General features: G+C 41.0%; 1 protein-coding gene across 5 annotated transcripts in view; it reads left to right on the top strand.

Moving 5' to 3' along the window:
- Nucleotides 1-24,718, top strand: part of TMEM252 (transmembrane protein 252) — a 131,750-nt gene that overhangs the window by 100,336 nt on the left and 6,696 nt on the right. The window contains exons 2-5 of one of the 5 annotated variants that reach the window (XM_077171914.1): nt 12,181-12,293; nt 18,260-18,485; nt 19,329-19,408; nt 23,427-23,572. The exons of 1 other annotated variant lie outside the window; for it this stretch is intronic. The gene's annotated coding sequence lies outside the window, so the exon portion shown is untranslated. The remainder of the gene's footprint in view (nt 1-12,180; nt 12,294-18,259; nt 18,486-19,328; nt 19,409-23,426; nt 23,573-24,718) is intronic. 3 more of the 5 variants (XM_077171915.1, XM_077171916.1, XM_077171918.1) reach the window with 3 other exon arrangements.

Genomic DNA, 24,718 nt, shown 5'->3' with positions numbered 1-24,718 from the left:
TGTGACTCAGCACAATGCAATCAAACTGGAAAATAATATAATATGCAACACAAAGTAAACCGCAAGTAGCTCAAAACCCAAAGGACAATAAACGCTGAAGAAAATCGCTACTTTTCTATGGAAGAATATTTTTCATTAGAATGGCATCATCCGTCACTAGCTGTTACAGCAGTTAAAGTAAAAACAGCTACAAACACATCAATATCTCAAATGATACTGTATCATTCCTTCTTCCTGTACGCACAAGAAGCTTAAAATAGATAACTCTATTAGTGCTTGATTTTTACATGCCTTGTTCCTGCCAGCCCAAGATTTCACTCTCTAAAAGCTTTTTAAAAGGCAGGCTTCATTTGAGCCTGGCTTTGTTCAACAGGATGGCTATCTTGTGAAATTCCCAAGCTGGTGACTTTAATCCTTTCCTGATTTCAGACAGCTTCTAGATAATGAGAGGGTTTTAACCTTCCCCTTACCTGGCCTCCTTAGCGATCAGGAAGGACCACCAACAGAGAGGACTCGTGCAGGGCGTGCGGATTACCTTTCCTCTTACAGGTTAGTTCAGAAAACACTGAGCCTATAGTGAGCCCTGAAGGAAGCAGAGAGGAAATCTTTTTGATTGCACTGATTAATTTCTGAGGACACCAAGGAAGCCAAAAGGGTTTCCATACAAACTGGGAGGGTGCCTGATTAGACCAGCCTGCTATTCCCAGCCATAAGTTTCTTCCACAGATAGCTTTCATGAAAAAACAGCACAGACCTCACTCCACGCAGCAAAACATGAACTTACTCCTATGCACTATCTAATTAGTCTCAGTGGAGAGTGAATCTCAAAATGTCAGCTCTTGCAAGTCATGCTGACCTATATCAGCTAAGAATCTGCCTTCTAAAGGCTCTCAAGAGGACATTAAATGGATTCCACTGTGACATTCTCCATCACAGCTGCCTGTTCAAGGAGAGCTCTAGTATAAAGGGCGAATGAGGAAGTTAGTGCAAGGTTGCAAACACTAAGTGCTTCAATGTCTAAACATCACCTTTTATGATATTTCTGTTTCAGCAATACCCAAGTCAGAACTGTGAGACACAGCTATTTCTCACAGCTATTTCTCAATCTGCAACACTGTGCACACAACCCCTGCTTTTGTTCACTTTCTTTTTAGTTATTATTCTTCCCTTAGAGTTTTGGGTAATGAACTCAAAGACGAGAGAAACACCCCACTCTATCCAGAAATGGCAAAACAATATCAAGAGCATGGGGAAAGCATTTACAAGATTGTTCCATTATTTTTTGACATAATGTTCCACAATGAGTCTCATCTCAGACCCTGGGGTGACACGTGGCTTCCACCAGCCTCCATTTTGTACTAGCAGTGGCCATAGCCAGATACCCAAGTGGACAGCAATTGCTGAAAGCCACAGCTGGGCTCCTGTCCCTACCACCCAGCAGAGTCTCTTTGGATAACAGCTCTTCAGAGGTTGCCAGACTGTCATGCTTTGCTGCTGCCCACATGCAGAACAGCCACGTTCTTTTGAATCACTCTCAGAAGCATTGAAAAAGGACTCTGGTGCTGTGGTTTCCTTATAAAGCATACACCTTGTCAGGAGCTGGTGCAGGCAATGCTACATTTGCTGTAACATCTCTCATGATTCCATCACTTCAGACAAACATCACCCAGTTTCTCTCTAGCTTCTCCAAAGCGCAGGTAGCAGGACTGAGCTGCACCTGCAACTCTCATCCAGCCTGAGCAATAGGATGGGGAAAAGGAAAAGGGGCCCTCCCCTTCCTCCCCACATCTGTACTGGGTCTCTGTATGCCTCAAGCCCAGTAACAGCCAAATGCTGCTTCTTGGGGTACCCACAGCAAAACTGCTATTTTACATCCATGGGACATGGAACTAAATCAAAGAGCCCAAACCCAGAGCTGAATGTCCCAGGACCATGGTGTGTACTGGTCTGAGGGCTTTCTTCCATGTGCCACCAAGGCTGAAGATGCTCTGCTGCAAGCTAGGCCTAAAAAAATTGGTATTCTGCTTCTAAAATCAGCTAATTTCTCCTCCTTGACTAGAGAAATGAAGGAGATTGCACAATTTTTAGAAAGAGAAAGCAAAAAGGAACTTCAATGCCCCAGGCAGCAATGCTAAAGCAGATGGTAAGATGTGCTGCAGGGAGAGATAACCACAGGGATTATAAGAGCAAACCATGATCCCTGACTATTATCAAATAACTACTGGAATAGAAGGATCTGTCTGAAATCCAGTGACATACAGACTAAGGCTGAAATTTATAAAAGCAATGCTTTGTTGATGCTTCCACAAGGAACATAGACAGAAACCACCAGAAAAAACCAAGACTTGGCTGCGTAGATTCAATAAGCTACATTTAAAAGGATTTTTGGTGTCAGGTTCCAACAACCAGTTTAAAAAACTGGAGACCTACTGCCTCAACAGCTTGTGGGAAATTAGCCTGGATAATGGCCACTTATGTTAATACTTGCACAATGCCCTTGTGAAATAGAGAATGCCCACCCAAAACCACCTGGACACCCGCGTGGGGGAGCAGCAGTAGCAGATGCTTTTCTCTTTAAGACCCAAAGGCTCAAAGCATTAGCAGCTAAGCTTTGCCTGGACTTCATTTAAATAAAGAGTGAGGGTGATTTTTATGGGAATCGTGCCCTCTGTTGATGCAGGTGAAACACTTTACTGAGATGTTGTTGCTGGCTGAGGTACGGCTGTCTCAGTAAGATATGTTCATAACTAGGAAAGTGTTGGTTTTGTTTGTATAGATTTTTAATGATATTTTTCATACAACCCCTCACCTGAAAAGGTCTTCATAGAAATGCATTAGCCTGGAAAAGTTTTTCTGGTCACTACTTATGAATTTTCCTCCTGGGATGGCGTGAGAAGAGCAGGCCCACGTGTCCACCTCCCTCTGGTGACTATGCACCTGAGATAAGAATAACAGTGTCTTGAGCAAACTGGAGCAGACAAGGCCATGCACTGCCAAGTGAGTGAGTTGCACCATTTGCAGGATTTCAGTGTCTGAGTTAAAAAATAGAGAAAGAATGAGAAGACTAATAACAAATTAAATATATATCACAAATTAAGTCTTCACTAAGTATCTGCATTTCCTCATTTGTTCCTTCAGACATTTGTCTTTTCAAATCATACTTCTAACAAATATTGTTTCCCCAAAAAAGTCAGAGGAGGCAATGAAACTGTTCAAATGTGCCATGTCATATTCAGCATACAGAATATGCCAATATAGCAATATAGAATACACATAAATTTTTCATTAAGAGTGTTCTTTAAGCAAGGCTTTCTAAGCAAGTATTTTATCCCCCTGGTGTATAAGACTGTATCACATTATCTCAGGTTAGACATACAATTAAACCATTGGGGCAGCCCCTCCAAGCACTCTTTTTGGCCTTCTACTCTGTAGGCTTTTCTAACAAGACCCAGTGTTGTGTTCATTAGGGAGATTTCTAATGGCATTCACCCCAAGCCTTTCTGAAGTCTCACTGCTCTGTGCTGGTTTTGGATCCCTTTATTCTACATATCTCTATATCCTTTTTCATGTTTGTCATGCTTGATGGAGCTGAAAGCCACCCTTCCCAGAAACCAGCCATAGATGCATTATTTAATATCCTATGATATGTATATTTTATATTTTCATTTTTTAAAAAAATGCATTACAAGCAGTGATTTCAAACCTTGGTGCAATTCTTGGATGCGAGTTTCAGGCAGATTGGCTGCAGGGTATGTGCACAGACACACACTTGGATGGAAAAAATCTGAGGAGTTCTGCAAAGACTTGCTATTTCCATCTGAGAAGTGAATATGTTATTAGAGATCAAGACATAAAGCTTGGGAAACATCTAGCGTGGTTCAGACTTACAAACTTAAAGCCAGGAAATCTGGCATTTGCCCAACAACAATACTGGCTGATTCTCAACAGGAAGGGAAAAGTCTCATAAGGATCAAGGAAACTTTGGAAATGTTAATTAAATGTTGAAGTTAAGATTTTAAGTCAATGCACTTGGCCTGACCCCCTGTTTGCATTGCTGCCTCTGCCTAGCAAGGGACAGCCATCTGTCATGCAGCTGCACCGGCTTTCCCAGGCCTCACCACTTCTCCACAGGGAGACAATATTCATCACCCAGTGCCCACATGAAGTGTCCCTGAAAGGGATGGGGGAGGCAAACACTTTTCCCTCCCTCTTTTCTCACCCACCTTGTCCTGGGACAGCTGTCCCACAGTCTGCTCACCCTGCTCAGGTAAGAAACATTAGCATGGAGAGAGTTTCCAGGCTCTGGTCATATTCCTTTGAATTATGATTGATTTACCATAGACCAAAGGGAAAAGAAATACCAATTCCCAACTCTTAGAGACTCCAATACATACATATGGGGAGACCTTATGGCATTTCAGTACTTAAGGGGGCTGTAAGAAAGAACTCAAACTTTTTAGCAGGGTTTGTTGTGACAGGACGAGGGATCATGATTTTAAAATGGAGGTTCATTTTAGATGAAATGTAAGAATTTTTTTACAATGAGGGTGGTAAAACACTGGCACAGGTTGCCCAGAGAGGTGTCCCTCGTCATGGCAGAGGGTTGGACTAGATGATTTTAAAAGATCTATTCCAACCTTAACCCTTCTGTGATTCTATGATTACAGATAAAAATGTATCCTGTGATGACAATTTTGCTGAGCACAAATAATGAAATCCAAATGGAAAAGGATCCTAAATGTTCACCATTGCAATGAGACACTGCAGTGCCACTGTAAGTCCCATTGCAAAAGGATTATCTTGCTCAAACATCACAGGTGTTTTTGAATGTGGTACAGGAGCACATTAGCAAGAACACTGCTCATAGAAGACAATAATAGATGCACAATTTCTTGCTTTTTTGCTCAGCTTGTCAAGGTTGTGTACTTTATATAAAAACAGATATAATAAAAGAGTATATTCACCCCCAATTCTTATTACAGAGCCCACTTACATTTGCTTAGGATAGATAATTGTAATATATCATGCTACATTGTGCTCCATTAACCATTTCCACAGTCATTGTCATCATCTTGCAAATACGCATGTTGCTTTATTTACAAAAGTTTGACATAGGAGTAATTCTTAAAGGGAGAGTGTGCTAGAGACAAAACAGGCTTCTCTGTTAAGCCTTTGCCTGAGAGGAGTCTGATCAAACATGCCTTCCCATGTTCTGTATTAAATGGCTGATTTCTTTTTAACCTTGAATAGCAAGATAGTCTCTGGGAGTTTAAAAATCTCATTGAAAAATTGGTCATAATTTATCAACTTACCTCATCAATATATTCATTCATTTCACAGATTGGAAGGAAAATCTGGAGGTTTCTAATCCAAATATCTGCTTGAAACAGAGTTGATACCAAAATTACATGAGGTCTTTCATGGCTGCACCCAGAAAGGTTTTGTATATTTCCAAAGACAGACAGCCCAAAGCATCCCTCAATGTCCCTCCCTGTTTTAGTGTAAAGACTGCCAAAATGAAGAACCCTTTCCTAGTACATGATAGAATTTCCCTTGGTGCAAATTGTGTCCTTTTATCCCTATATCTCAAAATAGGTTCTGTGTCCATGTCCTCTATAGCTCTCATTAGGTACCTGGAAACAGCATCCTGATCCCCATCACTAGATCCCCTTTCAGGCTTTTTACTCTCTGGTAAACTCAGTTTACTTCCCAGGAAAGCCAAATTCAGATGTGTTATGCCACTCCTGGCCTCTTGCAGAGTGCTTACTGAGGTGAGAGGAAACACATTTCAATTCAACTAAACCATCACTTTCAACCCAACTCCTAATTACAGCTGACTATCAGGAATATTGATTTTAAACATCAACTTTTTTCCTCAATAACCAAGATTCCTATTCTGGTCCCACATCAGGAGCAGCAAAACAAGCCAAGCACAAACCACAGTTATTTTTGCTGCTTCTAGCACAGCCAAGCCCAGGAAACAGAGTTTCTCTAGGGACAGGACCACCCTGTGAGTCTGCCAGGCCAAGGAGTTGTGGCTGCAGATGGAAAAAACAGGAGTCTTCCATGGTATGGGGTTTTCAGAACAGCTTGTGGTTTTTCTATGCCAGTACTGATCTAGTCCTCCTTTTGATTCCTCACATTAGGAAGACATTGAGAAAAAAAAAAAACTGGGCACTTGATTTATAAGAATTTTGGAGAAAGGACTGCTTTTCTTACACTTCCAGTACACCAAGCAAACTCTCAGATCTTAAACAAGGGATTCATAAATAAGTAACTGTGTTACTAGGCATATAGGAAAATACTACATATGTAAAAAATCCTCAAACTTGTCTTGCATTTGAAGCCATCAATGGCTCAGCACTCCTCTCAAAAGAAATCCTGTTAATTTTAACATTGGATTATGAACAAGGGTCTCTTCCCTGTTTAACTTAGGACAGATGAGGCATCTCTGCATCAGCTGTTCACACTGCTGCCTGTGTTATAAATGCCAGGGTGATTGGATTTCTCCTGCTTTTTTAGATATTTCCACTGTAATTTCCTAAAATAATAAAAACATTGAAAAATTACGCAGTAGTATTACCAGTGGTAATCCTTCTTAAAAGGAGATAAAAAACTGACTAAACTGCTTTTGTGACAGCTCTGTTCCAAGCCCTTCTGTTTGCATTGTCTGTACCATTTGCTGACCATGCAAGTGGGTGAGTGTATTGAGAATAACTGGGCGCAGGGAGCCCTGTCCTGCCCCTGCTTGCATGGGGCTGGGCTGGCTTTGCGTGCCTACACACTCCTGGGAGGCAGGAGGAATAGCCATATGCCCCTGCTGCACTTCCATCAGGGGCTTCCCACCCTCACACATTACTCATATTATTGTTTGCAAAGGAAATAATTTCTTGGAATGACAATAACATACATCTGTGCCTTACTCAGCATGTGGCAATCAGAATTAGGCTTTTCAAAATGGGAGCTATTTAATCTCATCTCCTCTGTAGCTCGTTCTTTCACTTGAGGTTTTTCTAAAGCACAGATGAGTGCTAATGGTGCCCACCACACAACAGTGCAGCACAGACAACACTGTAGGTAACCACAGGTGTACTTGTGGCCAAGAAGGCGGTGATGTCCTGAGGAGCATTAGGAAGGCAGTGGTGCCCTGGGGGGACCTTAGGAAGAGCATTGCCAGTAGGTGATAGAAGTATCTGCCCTCCTCTTCAGCCCTGCTGAGGCCAAACCTGGAGTGCTGTGTCGACCTCTGGGCTCCTCAGGACACGAGAGACCTGGAGCTCCTGGAGCAAGTGCAGTGAAGGACTTCAAAGATGATTAAAAAACATGAGCATCTGTCTTAGGAGAAAGAGCGGAGGGAACTGGGCATGTTCAGCCTCAAGAGATGTTTGAGAGGGGAAATCATCAAGGTCTGTAAGTATCTGAAGGGTGGGAGGAAAGAGGATGGAGCCAGGCTCTTCTGAATGGTGCTGAGCAATAGGGCAACAAGCAACAGGGAGAAACTGCTGGACAGGAAGTTCCACCTGAACATGACAAAGAACTTTATTGTGCAAGTGACCAAACACTGGAACTGATTGCCCAGAGAGGCTGTGGAGTCTCCATTACTAAGGATACTCCAAAACTGTCTGGACACAATCCTGTGTCATGCACCCTGGGAGGCCCTTCTTGAGCAGGGAGGTTGGAACAGATGACCACAGTGATCTGTTCCAACCTGACCTGTTCCTGGGATTCTATGGTTCTATAAAATTTCAAAAATATTTGTTTCCTAACATCCCCATCCACTTGTGTTTTGTGGTGTAAGCACCCACTTATGTAACAAACAGACATGCTCATGTGTTAATATTTTTTCTTAAACCACGCAGAGGTCTAGAAGAATTATGCCAAATTCTAAATTCTGGTCTCAAAACCCCATGAATTTACAGGTCTAGTTAGAATTTGGCTTCAGTTTGCACTTGAGATCAGTCTGTATCCTAAGATCTGTTGCGGCTGAAATTTCTGCTTCTCCTCTAACTGGCCCTTATTACAGCACTTTGGTCAACACAGGGGCAGGTTGCTTGATGAGGCTGTGAAATACCCATATCCATCTGTGAAAAGGTCTGGAGAAACCCATGGTTGGTGTTTGACCACAGACCCCTGGTGTTCTCCAATCCAAAGTCTGCTGTGGCTCCCAACACCTCCTTCCGATTTCCCCAGTTCCAGCTTGATTCCCAAGGCAACTTCTGTAGTTTTCTCTGACATTCAGTGAAATGAGCATCACTTGTGCTTTTGTGTGGTGTCCCATCGGTGTGTGCCCAAACTCTGTGGCAAAGGCACATCAGCAGCTTCTGGAGATGGCAGGGCTCAGTGTCATTGTTGTCAGCTTTTTGGTCATCGCAGAGGGTGGTCAGGGGTAAGACAGCAAGCAGAGCTGTTTGCTTTTGGAGGGTTTTTTAAGTGTAGGAGGAACTTCTATTTTAAAAAATAATGGTGTGTTGATGACTGCATTACACTAGATTTCAAGGAAGAAAAACACCATCTTCAAGCTGTATCAACCCAGGACCCAAGCTTGCTTCTTGCTTTCATTGTGGTCAGAGCTCAGCCTCGGGCTGAGACCTCCCCTATCTTCATGCTCTCTGGCTTTGCTTGTCCTTCTTTCCCCTTTATTCAGCTTCAGACCCTCACGCGCACATTACTGAAACTGTTGTGGTTTCCATAATACCCCTTTCCTGCTCAACTACCTCTGCCTTTTCCCCTTTCAAGCCCCCCATTAATAACCCTCTCCTTCGTGACCCTACTGTAGTCCCCATCATCAGAGAGACTCCTAAAGGCTGCGCTTTACTCTGCAGAAATCAAGGAGCTCTTCTTCTCAGGCCCACATGCCACTGTCTCTGGTTATTCCTATTGGTCTTCATTTTCTGTGGCCTCCACTCCCTTTGCAAAGTTGTCATGACAAGAAGTGCAGAGAGCATTTGATCTGAAGCTGTGCCAGTCAGTCCTGTAATGGAACTAGGGTCTTCTCAACAGTGATATTCAGGGGAAAAAACATTCCCTTATCATTTCCCCTGGACAACTAGAACCTATAGAGCAGATGTTTCAGTGAGCTACACACAAAGATGCTTAGGTCAGAAAACAGTAATTATGGCCTAGCTGTATGAAATAGTAATTAACTATGACAGCTTTTTATGGACTGAAGTAACTGTGGCATATTACAGTGCTTTTGATTTGTTTTCTTAATCATCAGTCAAGTCTTGGATAAGGTGAAAAATCAGCTTTCTGTTAAACTATTCAGTGCCTTTTATATGCCGGCTTTATTGAGCAACCAGCATTAAAATTGCATTCTTTAATTATGTTTTAGAAAAGAGCACCAAAAAAAATTCAAAACATTGCATTTCACAAAAGAACTCTAATGGCTCAAAGAAAGTGTTGTCACTTAATTTAGCAGCAGCAGAAATACCCGCAACTCTATATTATTCAGTTTACATTACAATTCAAAAAATTCATTTATGTACCCAAACGAACAAGGAGACATTCAAAAGTGGCTCAAAAGGGCCAATTATAAGATATATTTCAAAATTAAGTATTAGTTTCCATGGGCCTACATGCTGCTGGTAGCCATCTCCTTAGCAACAACCACCTCTAACACGCAAGCTAGCTACATGTAAAATGGCATCAGTGCTTATTTGAAACTCTTCCAACAGTGATGGAAGTGATGAAGTTTCAGTGAGGTTCCATACAAGCTAAGACTAAGGTTCCTTTTGTCTTCTTCAGAATTTGCCAGATGCAGAATTAATTCCATATTATTTTATCACTTGAAGTCCAAGTAAGGTTTTGGAGATGCCGAGTGGGTTACAAAAATCATATCTCCCTAGAATCATAGAATAATTTATGTTGGAAATGACCTTTAAGATCAGCAAATCCAACCATTAAGCCAGCACTGCTAGGTCTACCACTGAATCATTTCCCTAGGTGCCACATCTACATGTCTTTTAAATAACTCTGGGTATAGTGACCCAACCACTTCCCAGGCACCCTGTTCCAATGCTTGACAGCCCATTCTGTATAGAAATTTTTCTGAATATCTAATCTAAACCTTTCCTGGCAGAGATTAAGGCCATTTCTTCTAGTCCTGTCACTTGCTATCTGGGAGAAGACACCAACCCCTGCCTCCTTTCAGGCACTTGTAGAGAGTGGTAAGGTTCCCCTGAGCCTCCTTTTCCCCAGGCTAAACACCCCCAGGTCCCTCAGCCCTCCTCATAGGACTTGTGCTCCAGACCCTTCCCCTGCTCGATGGCCCTTCTCTGGTCCTGTTCCAGAACCTTGATGTTTCACTTGGAGTGAGAGGCCTAGGACTGAGCACAGGATTTGAGGTGTGGCCTCACCAGTGCTGAGTACAGGGGAACAATCCCTGCCCTGCTCCTGCTGGCCACACCATTGCTGGCACAGACCAGGGTGCCACTGGGATCCTTTGGCTGGCAATATGTTTTACAGAGAACAATGGAAACTAAAGAGGAATAGGTATTTGGTGCACTGAATTTATGGTTGATTTTTGGTGTTTTGATAGCAATCTGAGCAGAGGTACCTCAGTCATTTGCTGCCTCATCTCATGGTATCATTTAAGCTAAATGAGAAAGTTGAACAGTTCAAGAGGGCATTAATGATAACAATGGGGTACTGCATAGAAATTCTTCAGCATAACCATACCAAAATAGATGGGGCTTTCTGCCACCTGGTTTAGTGGAAGTTGTCCCTACCTAGGGCAGGGTATTTGAAACAGACTATCTTTAAGGTCACTTTTAACCCAAGCTATCCTATGGTTTTTTGATAACCAGAGGTTGTAAACTCTGGCCCCTTATTCTGAGTCCCATAAATAGGGGCTGCATTGACCACAAATGACCACAAAAGCCCAAATAAAGTATTGCTGTCATCAACTCTGTGTGCCTATGGATCACAAAAATTACTGAGGAATGATGCCTTTTTGTTAAAGACTCCTGTGTCTATTGACATCCTTTTGAAACCTTAATCAAGGAATATTATCACTGCATTTTCTGCCTCTCTTAATATGGATTATTCTCCTCACTCTGGTAGAGAATCCTTTGGCAAGAAACGTACTAAGTGTGTACTAGGACCATACCACCCCTGTACAAAGGTATCATATATAAACCACAGATATGAGGAAGATTAATTCTGTTCACCATAGCACATTCTTGTAAAGCACCAGTAACAGACCTTATTTAAGGAGAAAGATGTAACTTTCTGATCTGTCTTTGCCTTCTCCAGGCTCACAGCATACATCTGTTGTTTCTATCATATTGAATATACAGGGTGAGTACTATCATTATGGTAATAGGTTACTTCAGTCTAACCACAGAACTGTAAATACAACATGCATTTATAAAGTACTGGGAAGGTGTCCAGATTAGCTCAGAGCAGTGCAACATTTAAATGCTGTTGTTGTGCACACTTTATTTAATACCTGACATTTTAGTTGTGCCAGAATTATAGGCACAGCCTGCTACTGCCATTCAGTGGGAGTTACTGATATAACACTGGAATAGCATACAGAGAAGGATGCCAGCCAGCACTGCCAAACAGGAAGAGCTCCTGAGAGAGGTCCGTGTCTATTTCAAGGTCTTGAAAAAGATTTAAAACATAGTAAAAAACCACCACAGTGTGTGACAAGGTCTATTGCAAAGAGAGTGTCCTATCACCAAGAGGTTTTCTCTCTCCCAAGCTTTCCTTGCCAGAGGGCTGCTCCCAGACCCTCATTTCTTGAAAGTCAGGAGAGTGCATATTTCTCTGTTGTTATGGTAGCAAGGCCCAACCATTAACCAAACTTGTTTTTTAAACTTTATTGGTCTCAAGAAGATCCTACACCAATGAAAAAAACCTGTGGCTTTCTTTTTCTCTTACCCCCAGTAATGCTGTAGATCAGACACTGCTTATTTCTAAAACACCACAAATGTCACAGAGAAAATGATTTTGAAAAGTTGGATTTTCCAGCACATGGCAGACACCCCACTACATACCACAGCTCTTTCAAAACCCATTTGGAATAAAGGGTTTGCAAATCAAACCTCCTGCACAGCACACAAATCTGTGCAAGAAGGTTGGGGAAGAGGGTATTTCTGTGATTGGGAAAGGTACCCTTGCAGTTAATCCATACCACAACAAATAATTGTCAAATGATTGCCACACTCTTCCTAGGTTTGGCTTCAGCTGGAGCTAATGTTAGTGCACAACTTTGTGTCAGAGACAAAAATGATCTTGCAAGAGCTGTTGTTTTATCAAGACAGTCAAGACAACCACAGTGTAAAAAGGTGAGCGTACAAAGGTGAGGAAATAAGAAATGTTTCCTAATGAGCATGTGCTGTATATCACAGTAAACTGCAAGTGGTGATACATTGCACTGGTGATGAATGCCTCCACTCACTTACTCATTTGATTCCAGCAAGACCTTGGCTTCATTGATGGGAGTGTCAGGACGGTGAGAGATGGTCCTTGCCTTGCCTTGCCTTTCTTTCATTTGTAATGATTTTATTATGCTGCCTGTAAATTAATTCCTACTATATTCTTCAAGCACATGCTCATGTGCTTGGGAAAAAAAAATTGTGTCTTAGGCATCGAAATCATCCTAGTCTAAGGTCAATTTATCCTAGCTTCATGTATAAGTTTCCTACAAGCAGCAGCTTGCCTTCAACAAGACAGTAACTTTCATAGAAGTCCTGTAGGTCAGCCTAAGGATTTCTACATGTGCAGATACCAGCAAAATAAACATTTAAAAGTTTGCCCTGCAGGTAAAGGTACATGATTAAAATCATACTTCAGCCCATGCAAAATGTGAGCCTGTGTTAACCTAAGGAGGTCTAGGATAGGGTGTTAGCAGTGTTATTGCTATTTCAGCAGCACTTTCAACTGGAGTAGCAATGCAGAGTGTGAAACAGGTACTGTCCCTTCTTCCCATCCCACTGTTCTCCTCATCAGGCAAAACCATCAGCAGGCCAAACCCAGCTTCTGGATGGGCAGTGATGCTTCATGGCTGTCCATTCCAACTACAAGGCATTCTGCTTTGCATTTATAAAACACATGGTTAGTGCACCTAACACATAGTTAGCTTTTGCAGAAGAAGGCAAAATCTCTAAATCTCTTTGCATGAATAATTCTGCCTCAGGAAAGAGAGAAAGACTCACAAACCTCGATCTCACAAGTTAGCATGTATATCACTGCAAGAGTATTATGAACATTTTTACTGACTCCTCAGGTAAAAACTGAAGGAAGATACTCTTTTCCAGAATGTTTGGGATCTGAAACTCCTGACTTTCAGAATATAAAAGCCTGTGTGCAATTCTGCCTTATATCCACAGGTGTCAGTGAAAGACCAGCACTTCTGACATTTATAAGGTAAAAAACCACTGAGCTGGCTTGAAACATAGACGTTTTACATAGCTTAACGCCATGACTGTAGGCTCATCCCTTTTTAAAACATGCAGTTTTAAAAAGATTTCAAGAGACATTTCCTGGCAAGTTCAGAAAAAACATTCCTAGAATGAGGCAGGCTGAACAGCTCGGCAGAGCAGTTCCTTTCAACACTGATCTAATCCTTTCCTTTGTAAAGCATAAAACCCCATCTCTTTTCATTTAATTCTGCAGGACAGACACCTCCAATTTCCCCATCCCTTAGCTCCTTCCCTGTGCTAAATTCCTAGTGTGTTCTATGTTCATTTTTGTGGACTTTAAACCAAGTCTAGGTTCACGCTCTCTGTCAGCACTGGATAGCTTTGTCTCGTTTGTACTTTCCATGCCAATTCCATCCAGCCACCTAGTGCCTCCTGCAGCCCTTCAAATTTAGGCTTCCCAAACTGTTGTTGCTACTCTGAGTGCTGCTGGAGGAGTGAAGGAGACGGGAAGCCCTTAGATGTGGTTGTTTCACGGTCCCCACACCCAGCCCAGGGTCATGGCATACACCTGGCTCTTGAAGGCAAGACGGGTCCTAAGGAGAACCATTGTGACAAAGAGAGGGGACCAGTCCTGGTAGCTGTCCCCAGGCACATGTGATCAGCTGAACAGCTGCCCTCTCCATGGGGTCTGCCTGTGCAAAATGCTGTGCTATTTGCATCTTTGTGATCTCCATTCAGGCAGGGCTCCTTCAGGGGATGCATCTTAGGCAGGATAGGACATCCCCTTGCAGGAACTACCTGGAACCATTTGGGGATAAACGCCTCCTACACTTGAGTTACAGATGCAAACCACCTCTTTGCTGTGAGGGAGGGGAAGGTGCACAGTCCTTCCCCAGCAGATCACTGCTCTGTATGTGAGCATACCCCTAGCTGTGTGAGCAAGTATTTCTGACAGGAACACACTGTGGTGACTACCCTCCTTTGTCAAAACAGAACCACAGATCAAGCTGGAAGACAGCTACATGGCTTCTCTGGTCATTTCATGATGCAGCCGAGAGTGACCTTGGCTTCAGATGAGAGCAGTGCTGCTACCAGCTGCTGAGGCTGGCACAGTCCCAGCCAAGCCAGGGCAGGAGGAGCTCCTTGGGCCAGCACATTCAACTGCAGGATAAGGCTGAGCTGCTTTGCCTCTGACAGACGTGTCTGGAAGGAACAATGGGGTGCAGCTCTTCCAGATAGGCAGGAGCTAGGATTGCAGTGCTTGCCAGTCTGTGGCCCTTCAGAGGTTTCAGCACTGCAGTTCCACAAAAACTAAAAGGCATGTAAGCATCATCACCCATCCTGTGGAAACTTTTACTTCTGTGAAATCTTACTTTCCTTGATTTAACTATTTTTATTTAACTTTTACAAAGAATGCAGAGAATTTGAGAATTAGGAAAGAACTGAGATAGATGTTACCAGTGAAACTCATGAAAAATTACAACTGTGATGCTGTTAGCATGTTAATTGAGAAGAATAATAATGTATATGGTCATTTCTGATGTGTGAAACTTCTAGCTTGCAGGAGAAGGGGATAAGATGGAATGCTTCAATCATACAGGTTGCTTAAAGAAATGAGAAGAAAGTCCTATAGAAAAACATGGGAAATTGTTCCCTGAATGAAGGAAATAGTATATTAAGAAAATTTCCTGTTGTGCAGTGGAAGTTAACATAAATTATTGTTTAAAAAATCATAATATATAAATGTATTTAGAAATGCAAATATAAATACTATGCCACTGTGAAAAAATAATTTTTAAATCTGAAGCATGGTAAAAGTTTCCCAACAAAAATGACTGTTCATGAGATTTTATGTCAAGTGTAAGCAGATGTAGAAATACATTCTGCTAACAACTGCATCTTTTGAAAACTCCACTTAACTCAAACTGTTCAAAAATCCTTCTGATGTAACTGGAAGAGCAACCAAACCAACATTACAGTCTGCACAGACCTACATTTATCTGCACTATTTACTGTCAGTGAAGTAGTTTCATGCCTAATGATTTACAAACAGTTCTGATTACTAAAAACCTCTCCACCTGCCATTCTTCATCAAAATCTCGAGCATCTACACAGAATTCAAGGGAAAATCAATAATTAATGTATTGTATTGTCTCATTGAGCTAATTCGGAGTCTAGTGATTTCTTTTATTTGGAAGAAAAATGTTCCAATAGAATTAGCTCCAACCCTGTGAGTATTGCAGACAACTCCAATCATGTGTTAAGAAAGAGAAACAAGTTCCCTATAATTTCTCTCTGAGGTTGTTTCTGAGCCCTGCAGCTCTGGTCCTCCACAATGTCCAAACAGTGGCCACCTGTGCACAGGTGTTGAGTTGAGCCATGAAGCAAATGTCTGAATCCCCAAGCTGTGCAAAGCCCTGTCTCACCACCTGGCCAAGCTCTTCTAGGATTCTTAGGGTTCTTTGCACTCTTTTTGAATATGCAAAGAATAAACCAACATTTTTATCTGAAGTCATACATCACCATGTGGTTATCTGGCAATTTGTATGATTTGTGTGTCCACAATCAGGTGTTAGGAAACATTCGCCTTTTTAAGCTGCTCATAAATGTCAAAATACAGCTCACACACCACTGCTTGGGCTGGATAGTCAACTTGGTTTGATGCCAGCTGTGCCCAGGCACGTTCAACACAGACAGCATTGCAGAGGAACAGTGCTGTGCACCAGAATGGAGGTACCTGTCAGGGCTACAGCTCGAACAGCCAGCATGGCAAGTCCTGCCTGACCAATCCAATGGCCTTCCAAGATGGAATAGTAGCATCTGTGGACAAGAGAAGGGCTACAAGATAATAAATTACAAGAGATGTAATTTATCTGGACTTCCATAAGGCCTTCAACACACTCCCTCACAATATCCTTCTCTCTTAAACTGGAGAAAATTTGTGATCATGTTACTCTCACTTATATTCTGTATTTAGTGCGACATCTCTTCTGCTCAAAGGGGATTTTTTCAATTCATGTCTTTGCAGTGCCTCATAATATTCTTATTCTATGAGGCTAAATTACCTGGTGAGAAATGGCATGAGATAGAAAGATGCCAGCAATATGAGGAACTACGGGTTGAGAAAGGAGGATTTCAGGCCAGTGGGGAAGACAAAGAGATTGATATTTACCCATAAAATTTACTTTTGTGAAGAGTATTACAATCTTTTCAGATTGTTATTTAAAGGTGATGACTAGGAAAGTCATATGGAACATAAAAATAGACATTTACTTCAATTAAAATGATGGAACTACTTAATTATCCACTTATTTCACTCAGTGCAGAAGATAAAATACTTCAATGATCAAGTTTTTCCAATGCCAGAGCTGAAGGCACAGTCTCCTCTTTTTGCCTTGACCCAAAACATCAATTTTAATGTCCATCTTAAGAACAAAATCTTAATTCAAATGAGATGTCTGAAGGCTGGGGAGTGGAGGTGGTGTTAGAAAGCCATATTTTGCACACAGATGAGTCATTAGACTGCAGTGGGTATGGGGGTTCTCCTTTACCACTGCAAGATGACTCCCTTTCATCAGATAAGTTTGCAAACAGAGCACAACAGAGCCTTAACAATAAATTTGTCACTAGGAGTTCAAGATGTTTTGAGTTATATCAAAGGAAATAGCTCCCAGAGTGAGATCACAAGTTGCGTGGTCCAAAGTTGTCTTTGTTATTGCACAGCTGGGGGAAGAGATCATTGAACATACATTACAAGAAAATAACAATGCAAAATTTGATTATTTATCTTCAATCTTCTGTAGGTATGCTTAAGACAGTAAAGATGGATACAGCTCTGGTCTTCTGCAGAGAACAGAAGCACTGACCAATGGCAGAATTTAAATTGTGTATGGACTGACATATTATTAAAAAGCCTAAATTTTAATACAGTCACATGCCCTTCCCTCCCTTTTGCTCCTGTCTAAAATCTATATGGAAGCCTTCTAGTTTATGTGCAGACATTCTATGTTTAAGGACAACAAGAAATTCAAAGAGCTCTCTTTTTCCTCTTTTTAAACACTGTTGTTTTTAAACACTGGTGTTTGCATAAATTTGCCGGGCATCGTGAGTGATGAATAACAGCAGAGTTGAAATGCTGCTTATCAGAACTCTACACATATTGAGGTGTTTTGTACCTGAGAATTCAAAGGAAAGAGCAAGTTTCCAACAGCCAAACCTCATAAAGTGTACAGGTATACTTTTTTGTGAGAGTTTTTCCCTGTCATGCTTCATGTAGGTCGTCTTTGCTGGCCTCAGCATTTCCAGTGGAAATGATCCAGGAGTATATCAGACATTGAGATTAAATGAAGCAGAAAACAAAACAAATTGCACATGAACAAAGTACTGAAGGGTATGTAGAGACTTCATCAACTTGGTAGCTGCATAGTCTACCAAAAGATAAAGGGAAGTATTTCCTTTTTCAGTAACTGTGAACAGGACCTGTAGAGTTCAGGAGAGTGGATTGCAAGCAAATAGGATGGAGTCAGTTAGAAAAATGGAAAACAGTGAAAAATGTTGAAACCCAAGTACTGGATACACTTGAAAACAAGTACTGGATACTTTTCATCTCTAAAATGTATCTGTCTTCTTTAGGGAAATAAGACACTGTAAAGGAGGGTTAGTCTGCAAGGTATCCAAAGTGAGTTGTCATATAATAAACTCTCTTTCTTTTCTGTAATCTCCCTCCAAGAGATGGAAGGCTGCTTTAGTTTCCCCACCTCCTTTTGCTCTCACTGGGATGAACAGGAAATCTCTACCTAACTTTTTCTCATAGCTCCTATGCTCCACTACAGCTATTTAAGTAATCCTTACTACAAGTCATAAAACTATGATATCTGTTTTATAATGAGGAGTTAAAATTGGACAGTTACAGGCTGCTCAACTTGAAATGCTACATGTCTTAAAGAGAATGCAGCATCTTTAAAGAAAGAATATGGCTTTGCAAAAAGGATTGAGTGAGGGGCAGGAAGAAACTGGGAAAAAATGGTGAAGATGAAAAACAGGAAAGAAGAGAGAGAATGGAAGCAGAGAGCATAACTTCAGCCTAAGAAATAAAAAATTCCAATCAGAATATAGGTAGGAACTGTTTCTCCTTTGGGGGTATAATCAACAAGTACACAGTTACCAAAAGGTGAAGTTGTGCCTTTCCTCCTGACCCAGCTGCCCAATTCTAGCTGTTCCTTCACTTAGTGGAGGAACTGAGCAGTTGCAAATTGAACTAGATGAGTGGAAAAAAAGGGGGAGAAAAAGGTATTTTCTCTGATTCAGACTGTGGCCATTTGAATGTAAGTGCTGGATCAAATGGGAAGGGAGCAAAAGAGGGGCTGGGAAGGACAAAAGGCAGTGACCATGAGTTAGGAGATAGGCACATAATCCTTTGGATAGTGGTTTATGCTGACTGAAGGGTTGCAGCATCATTCCAGAAGTTAAATTACATGTGCACCATGTTCAACAGGAGCTGAGAAGTAGATACACAGGACTGCAATTCTGCTCCTCCTTCAAGGTTAGATTGTTGAAGGCTTTGAAAGACCCAACCCCAGAAAATCCAGGAGTCGAGTCTGGATAAAGAATCTGTTCTGGCCATATTAGAAAATACAGACGCTGTTCAGCACCTACATTTTTGATGGAGAAATCTCTGAAGCTGTACTTCTAGTATCTTTTTAATAGCATTCTATGGGTTCAGTGTTTGGAATGTGATGGTAAAGACCATAGATATGAGGAACATGGGACATCACACTTACGAGACCTAGCATGGTTCAGGTGGACAGAATCATTGATCAGGGATGGTCATCTGGGAAGAGGAAGCTGGGAAGGTGACTCCAAGTGACTTACCTGTGAAAATGAAGCATTAGCCAGCAAGCTATCATGAGGTTCCTGCATGTGTGTGACTAAAGGTTCACATTTTTTTTCTTTCTCCAGAGAATAATCAGTCAGGAACAGAAGTGAGTTAAATTGCTGACACGATGAGTTGGAGACCAGGTTCACCTTAAACTTTGCAGGTAAAATACCTCCAAAAAATGTTTTATACCTTCTTGTTTTGGAGGCAACATACTGGGAAGGAAATGATTTCTCTAATAGACTAAACTATCGTTTTAATTAGAGTATGTTGTATGAGTTCTAAAAATAGTAATGTGGTTCAGATTAATCCACTTAAATGAATTTCAAAGCCCTTACAGGGTCTATATTCTCCTTTTATCAAAGTCTGTTTATGCAAGGTAACTTGGGAGTACAGAGCAGGGAAACTTGTCACTGTGGATATACATTCACAGATATTTATTCTTTCCTATTTAGTTAGTTTCACAGCTATTATATATTTTCAGTCTTTCATTCTGAAAAGAATCAGGAATTTCCTTCTTCTAAGTCCACTCATTTTCAGGCTAAGTGTCTCCTGACTATTTTGAATAATTTTTTTCTTATGCTTCCATAGTTAATAACTTTAATAGTTCTTTTCCTTCTGACCTTGCTGTTCCCTTGTTGATGTGTTTGTGGACAATAACCATATGCCTCTCAGCTTTCATTTTGCCCAGTACAGCATGTCCAGCACCTTCAGTTGCTTCCTGTACAATGGGCTGTTGATTCACCCTTTACTTAATAACACTTCTGCTATTAAGTGTGCCTGCTACATGTTCAAAGGAACCTTGACCAGGATATCATGAGTCATGTATGGAATCAATGCCCTTGAATATGAATTTTAACACTTCTTCATCCTTGCAGAAAAGATCTTTCTTGAGGCCTCCTATCTGTCATATCTGTCTCTATTACAGTTGTGTCACTGAACCTTGTCAACAGCAGTACTACAGATTCCTTGCCTCCCCTCTTGTGAAGACAGAAATGTTCTCTGTGAAGTGTTAGCTTTCTATGTGTAGTCATATTGGTTCCAAGGAACTTGGATCAGTCCAGTACAACCTACATTCCCTGCTTCTTCTGCTCCTTAGTAAGAATATATTTGATATTTCTTGGATTTACTCATCAGTTCCTCTTAAGTCTTAAATTCAAGGCAGAGTTGCTGTCTTACTTATCCAGACAATGTTTTTGGTTGACCCATGATCCAAAGGAAAAGTTACATTTTTTTCCAGTTTTCTGTTAGCTTGCTGGTTTTTTTCCTGTGCCTTTCCTTCCTTCTGCTTTCAGTCATAGAATCACAGAATCAAAAAATTACTTCAAAAGCCATCCAGTCCCACCCTCCTGCAGAGAGTAAGGCCATCTTCCAATATATTGTCCCCATCCAAACTGACCTTGAAAATTACCAGGGATGGAGCGTCTGCCACCTCTCACTTGTTTCAATGTTTCACCACCCTCATTGTAAAAATATTCTTTCTTATATCTAATCTAAAGTTACCCTCCCTTAATTTAAAACAATAACTCCTCGTCCTATAATCAAATCATCAAAAATCCACCAATCAAAAGCAGTGACTTTATTAGATTCTTTTTGAGTGTCATCATGTTATCCACCTGATCATTAAAGATTTGTCAAAAAACAAAAGTCCATTGTTATACCCTATGATCTCCCTAACACTGATTCTGCCTCCTTGCATGGTTCTACCAGCTGTGGTTCTACTTGGTGTTTCTAGTATGAGCCTCATCAGCCACACTGTTTAAAACATCCTTAAATTTTGTACCCCAAAGAATTATGGGGGATTTTGCTACCTTTTTTCACCTGTGAATATAAAACCATCAAGGGGTAACCAGTGGGGTACTCGACCACAAGCTCTACGAACTCATCATGACCAAACTGACAGCAACTGCTGTTTACAGAATAGAATATTCCTTGTGGTGGAAGGGACCCAGAGGTATCATCAAGGTCCAAATCCTGGGTGTGCACAGGACCATCCCCAAGAATCACACCATATGCCTGAGAGCATTGCCCAAATGCTCCTTGAGCTCTTTCAGGCTGGTGTGTGACCACTTCCCTGGGGACCCTGTTCCAGTGCCCAGCCACACTCCGGTTGAAGAACCTTTTCCTGATATCCAACCTAAACCTTCCCTGACACAGCTTCATGCAATTGCCAAGTCCTGTCCCTGGTGACCAGAATGAAGAGATCTGTGTCTGCCCCTCCTCTTCTTCCTCTGAGGAAGCTGTAGACTGTGATGAGGCCTCCCCATTGATTCATTTGGACCTCCATGATGTTGCAGACCAGGCCGTATTTTATGTATGCACACATCAGCCTGTACCATCTGTTTGGCCAGAAACAGGGTCTGTCACTCCACATCCATGGAAAGTCTTCAATAGAGACCCCTATTTCCTGCAGAACCTTTGTGACCACCCTAAAAGATGGCTCTTCTTAGGTGGGAAGTGCCCTTTTGTCTTCTCTAAGAGGAAGTCTGGTGATCTACAAAGGAAACAGAGTTTGCATGTCTTGTGAGGGCTGAAGATGTTCCTGTATCATGTATAGTATGGGATCTCCAAACAGTGACAAGCAATGCCAGTACAGTGTTCTGTAGCAGCCTGCAAAGAGAATGGAAAGGCTTCCCAGAAGCATGGAATTAGTCACCTTTTGCAATGGGACTGCCAGCCTGTGCATGCACCTGTGGCTCATGCATTTCAAATCCTGTAGTGGCTGGAGACATTCCTCCTTGAATCATCAGGGAGATATCAGCCTCCTGCACTCCATTTTCCTGTAGAGCAACAAACTAATTGTAGGTCTCTTTGCTCCATGCCTAATTGAGCAGTGTTGTGTAGGTATTTCCTGCCAGTATCAGCAGTCTGGTTTATGAACTGAAAGTTAAAGAGCCCTAGGGGTCTGCCGATATTTCTGGGTCCACTTGCCAAAATGGAGACCTTCATCTCAAACACCCACCTCCTAAGACACTTCTTATTATTCTGTTTTTTTTTTTTGTTTGCTTGCCTTTTTTGGGGGGGGGGTTGGTGTGGTTTTTTTTGCTTGTTTGTTTTTGGGGTGTTTTTTTGTTTTTTGTTTTTTGGGGTTTTCTATATGAGATCATTTGTCAATTTTGTGTAAAACTCAAAGAATTCCTCTAACCTAGAGCTGGACTTCTGCATCTATTCCACTTAAAATTCTTAAAAGTTACACCTATGCTAATTAAACTCTACTGATGTACAATATTTGATTGTAGTGTTCAGCCAGCCTACTGGAATGACGTCAAATAAGAAGAGTTTCAGGAGGTTCAATCTCATTGTGTTACAATATTTAACTGTACTTGAAAGCCAGTAGGAATGCTTGTTTTAATATTAAACAGTCCAGCACAGCCAAACAGCTCGCTCTAAGCTTTGTTAGATCAAGAGCTACCAGCAGCTCCTTCAGGGTTCAGTTTTGATCTGTTTTTGATAAAACTGCTGAAATCTTCAAGCCAAGACAGAATGCCTGACTTTGCCCCTGCTGTCAAAGGCAAAAAGGCATCAGTGCCAACAGGACTGTGCTTCAGTGCCTCCCATACCATAAAACTAAAGAGAGATTAAAGAAGTGCTCAAGGCAGTCTTTGTCTTCCCTAGAGGAGAACAGCACTGTTCATATGTGCAGTACCCTATGCTCTCATGCTTATCTGAGCCCTACTTGGAGGTATCTATACAGGCTATATGTCTTACTTTGACTCCTTATACAAAACCATATTTTACTCCTAGACCTCAATTTAAAAATCCTTAGGACAACCATCTTCTGCAGAAAAGAAGTATGTAGGAGGAGTAAAAGTTAAAAAGAAGAGTGGCACTTAAATTTTGAATGGAAAATAATACTTGTTCACTTTCTCCCTAAGTAAAATTTTCCCCCAGACATTTTACACTGCCGTTAAACCATATAATCAGCTAATTGCCTATAATAGCACTATTATTTAACTGGTAATTTTTTTACCAATTTATGATTGGAATTCTGCCAAAATCCTCACACATGAAATTGTGGAACACAAATCTTTCTGTAAAATGAACATTTCAGCTGCCACATCATCTACAATACTGATGCATGAACAAAAGGGACCTTGTCTCATGTACAAAGGATGCTCATTCTTTGGGGTCAAAGTTATCCATATTTGCTAAGCAGTGCTGTAAAATTGTTTCCTACTCAGAAATTGTGCAGATACAACTGTTCTGGAGGCACCACACACAGCTGGAACAGAGCAGACTGGAGAGGATGGCCCTGCACAGCCTCTAATGCACACTGCTCAGCCAGGCTGTCACTCTGTTTACCCACAGCTCTGATCCTTATGCTCAGGTAAACACACACCAGAGCCTTCTGTTTTGTGGGCTTGGTTATTCTTGTTTGGTTTGGGTTTTTTTTTTAATTTTAAAAGCATTCTATTTCACTGTACACATGATAATTTCCTCAACTCTTAATTCCACAGAAAGAAGCATAATGTCTGATTCAATAGATGTTCATATGCAATTCATAGCTTTCCCAAGCTCCTGGATATCAGGCAAGACATGGTATTTTAAAATACGTGAACATGAGACAAATAAGCATGCGAGTATTTTCATTGCCAGAGCCTTCCACTATATCTTCTTGCTAAGAGAAAAATAAGAACACTGTCTACTGTATATTTTCTTTTCTGACACAGGAACATTCTGGTTTTGACATATATAAACCAAAAGGAAAGGCCTCAGATGTCTTGATAATCCATCATGTTCATTTCAAAGTTTTACAAAAATATACAATTCAGATAGATATGTCAATAAATAGCCTGATAGACCACAGATAATTCCATGTTCGTAAGGGAACTGTCCCATTTATGTGTAATTTTTTCTGACCAGCCAGTTCACATAATCACTCTAAACTATTTAAAATGTTAAAGATTTAAACTATTAAACTTTGAATTATTGTTAGTTATCACAATTTTTATCAAACTTACTGTGTGTCATTCTTTTAGTAAATAATTAAAACAAAAAAATTTGGAAAGAATACCTGGGAAAAAAAGGAATATCTGATTCACCAAAAATAAAATTTACATATTTGTTACAATATTGTCTGTTAAATATCAAAATTTTTTGCAGTGATTTGAGAACGTAGTATCTTAATTCTCCTTATTTTAAGTATTTATTGCTGTTTTCTGTTACCTGTATCTAGAATAAACTATTCTCTAACATTTGGGGAAACCTCTCAACAAAAATCCTGCAGTGCCCAATTTTCAACCCAATTAGTTAATTTCTGCTCTTTTCAAGTATTTGTAGAATGACTTATACCCAGGTTCCTTTATGAAATTCAATCATTCATTCTCAAATAGGAGCCACACCTCCTAAAATCTCAATACCTTCTGACACAAAGAGTAGCCCTGGCTGTGTTCATGCACCTTGTTTTGCTTAGACATCATCACATCCTCAGGCTGGAAACTGATCTGCGAAATATGATTTTGATGTTCATATT

Source organism: Agelaius phoeniceus, chromosome Z (genome assembly GCF_051311805.1).
Source record: "Agelaius phoeniceus isolate bAgePho1 chromosome Z, bAgePho1.hap1, whole genome shotgun sequence".
Taxonomy (NCBI): domain Eukaryota; kingdom Metazoa; phylum Chordata; class Aves; order Passeriformes; family Icteridae; genus Agelaius; species Agelaius phoeniceus.
This window is presented reverse-complemented; position numbering and strand designations above follow the sequence as displayed.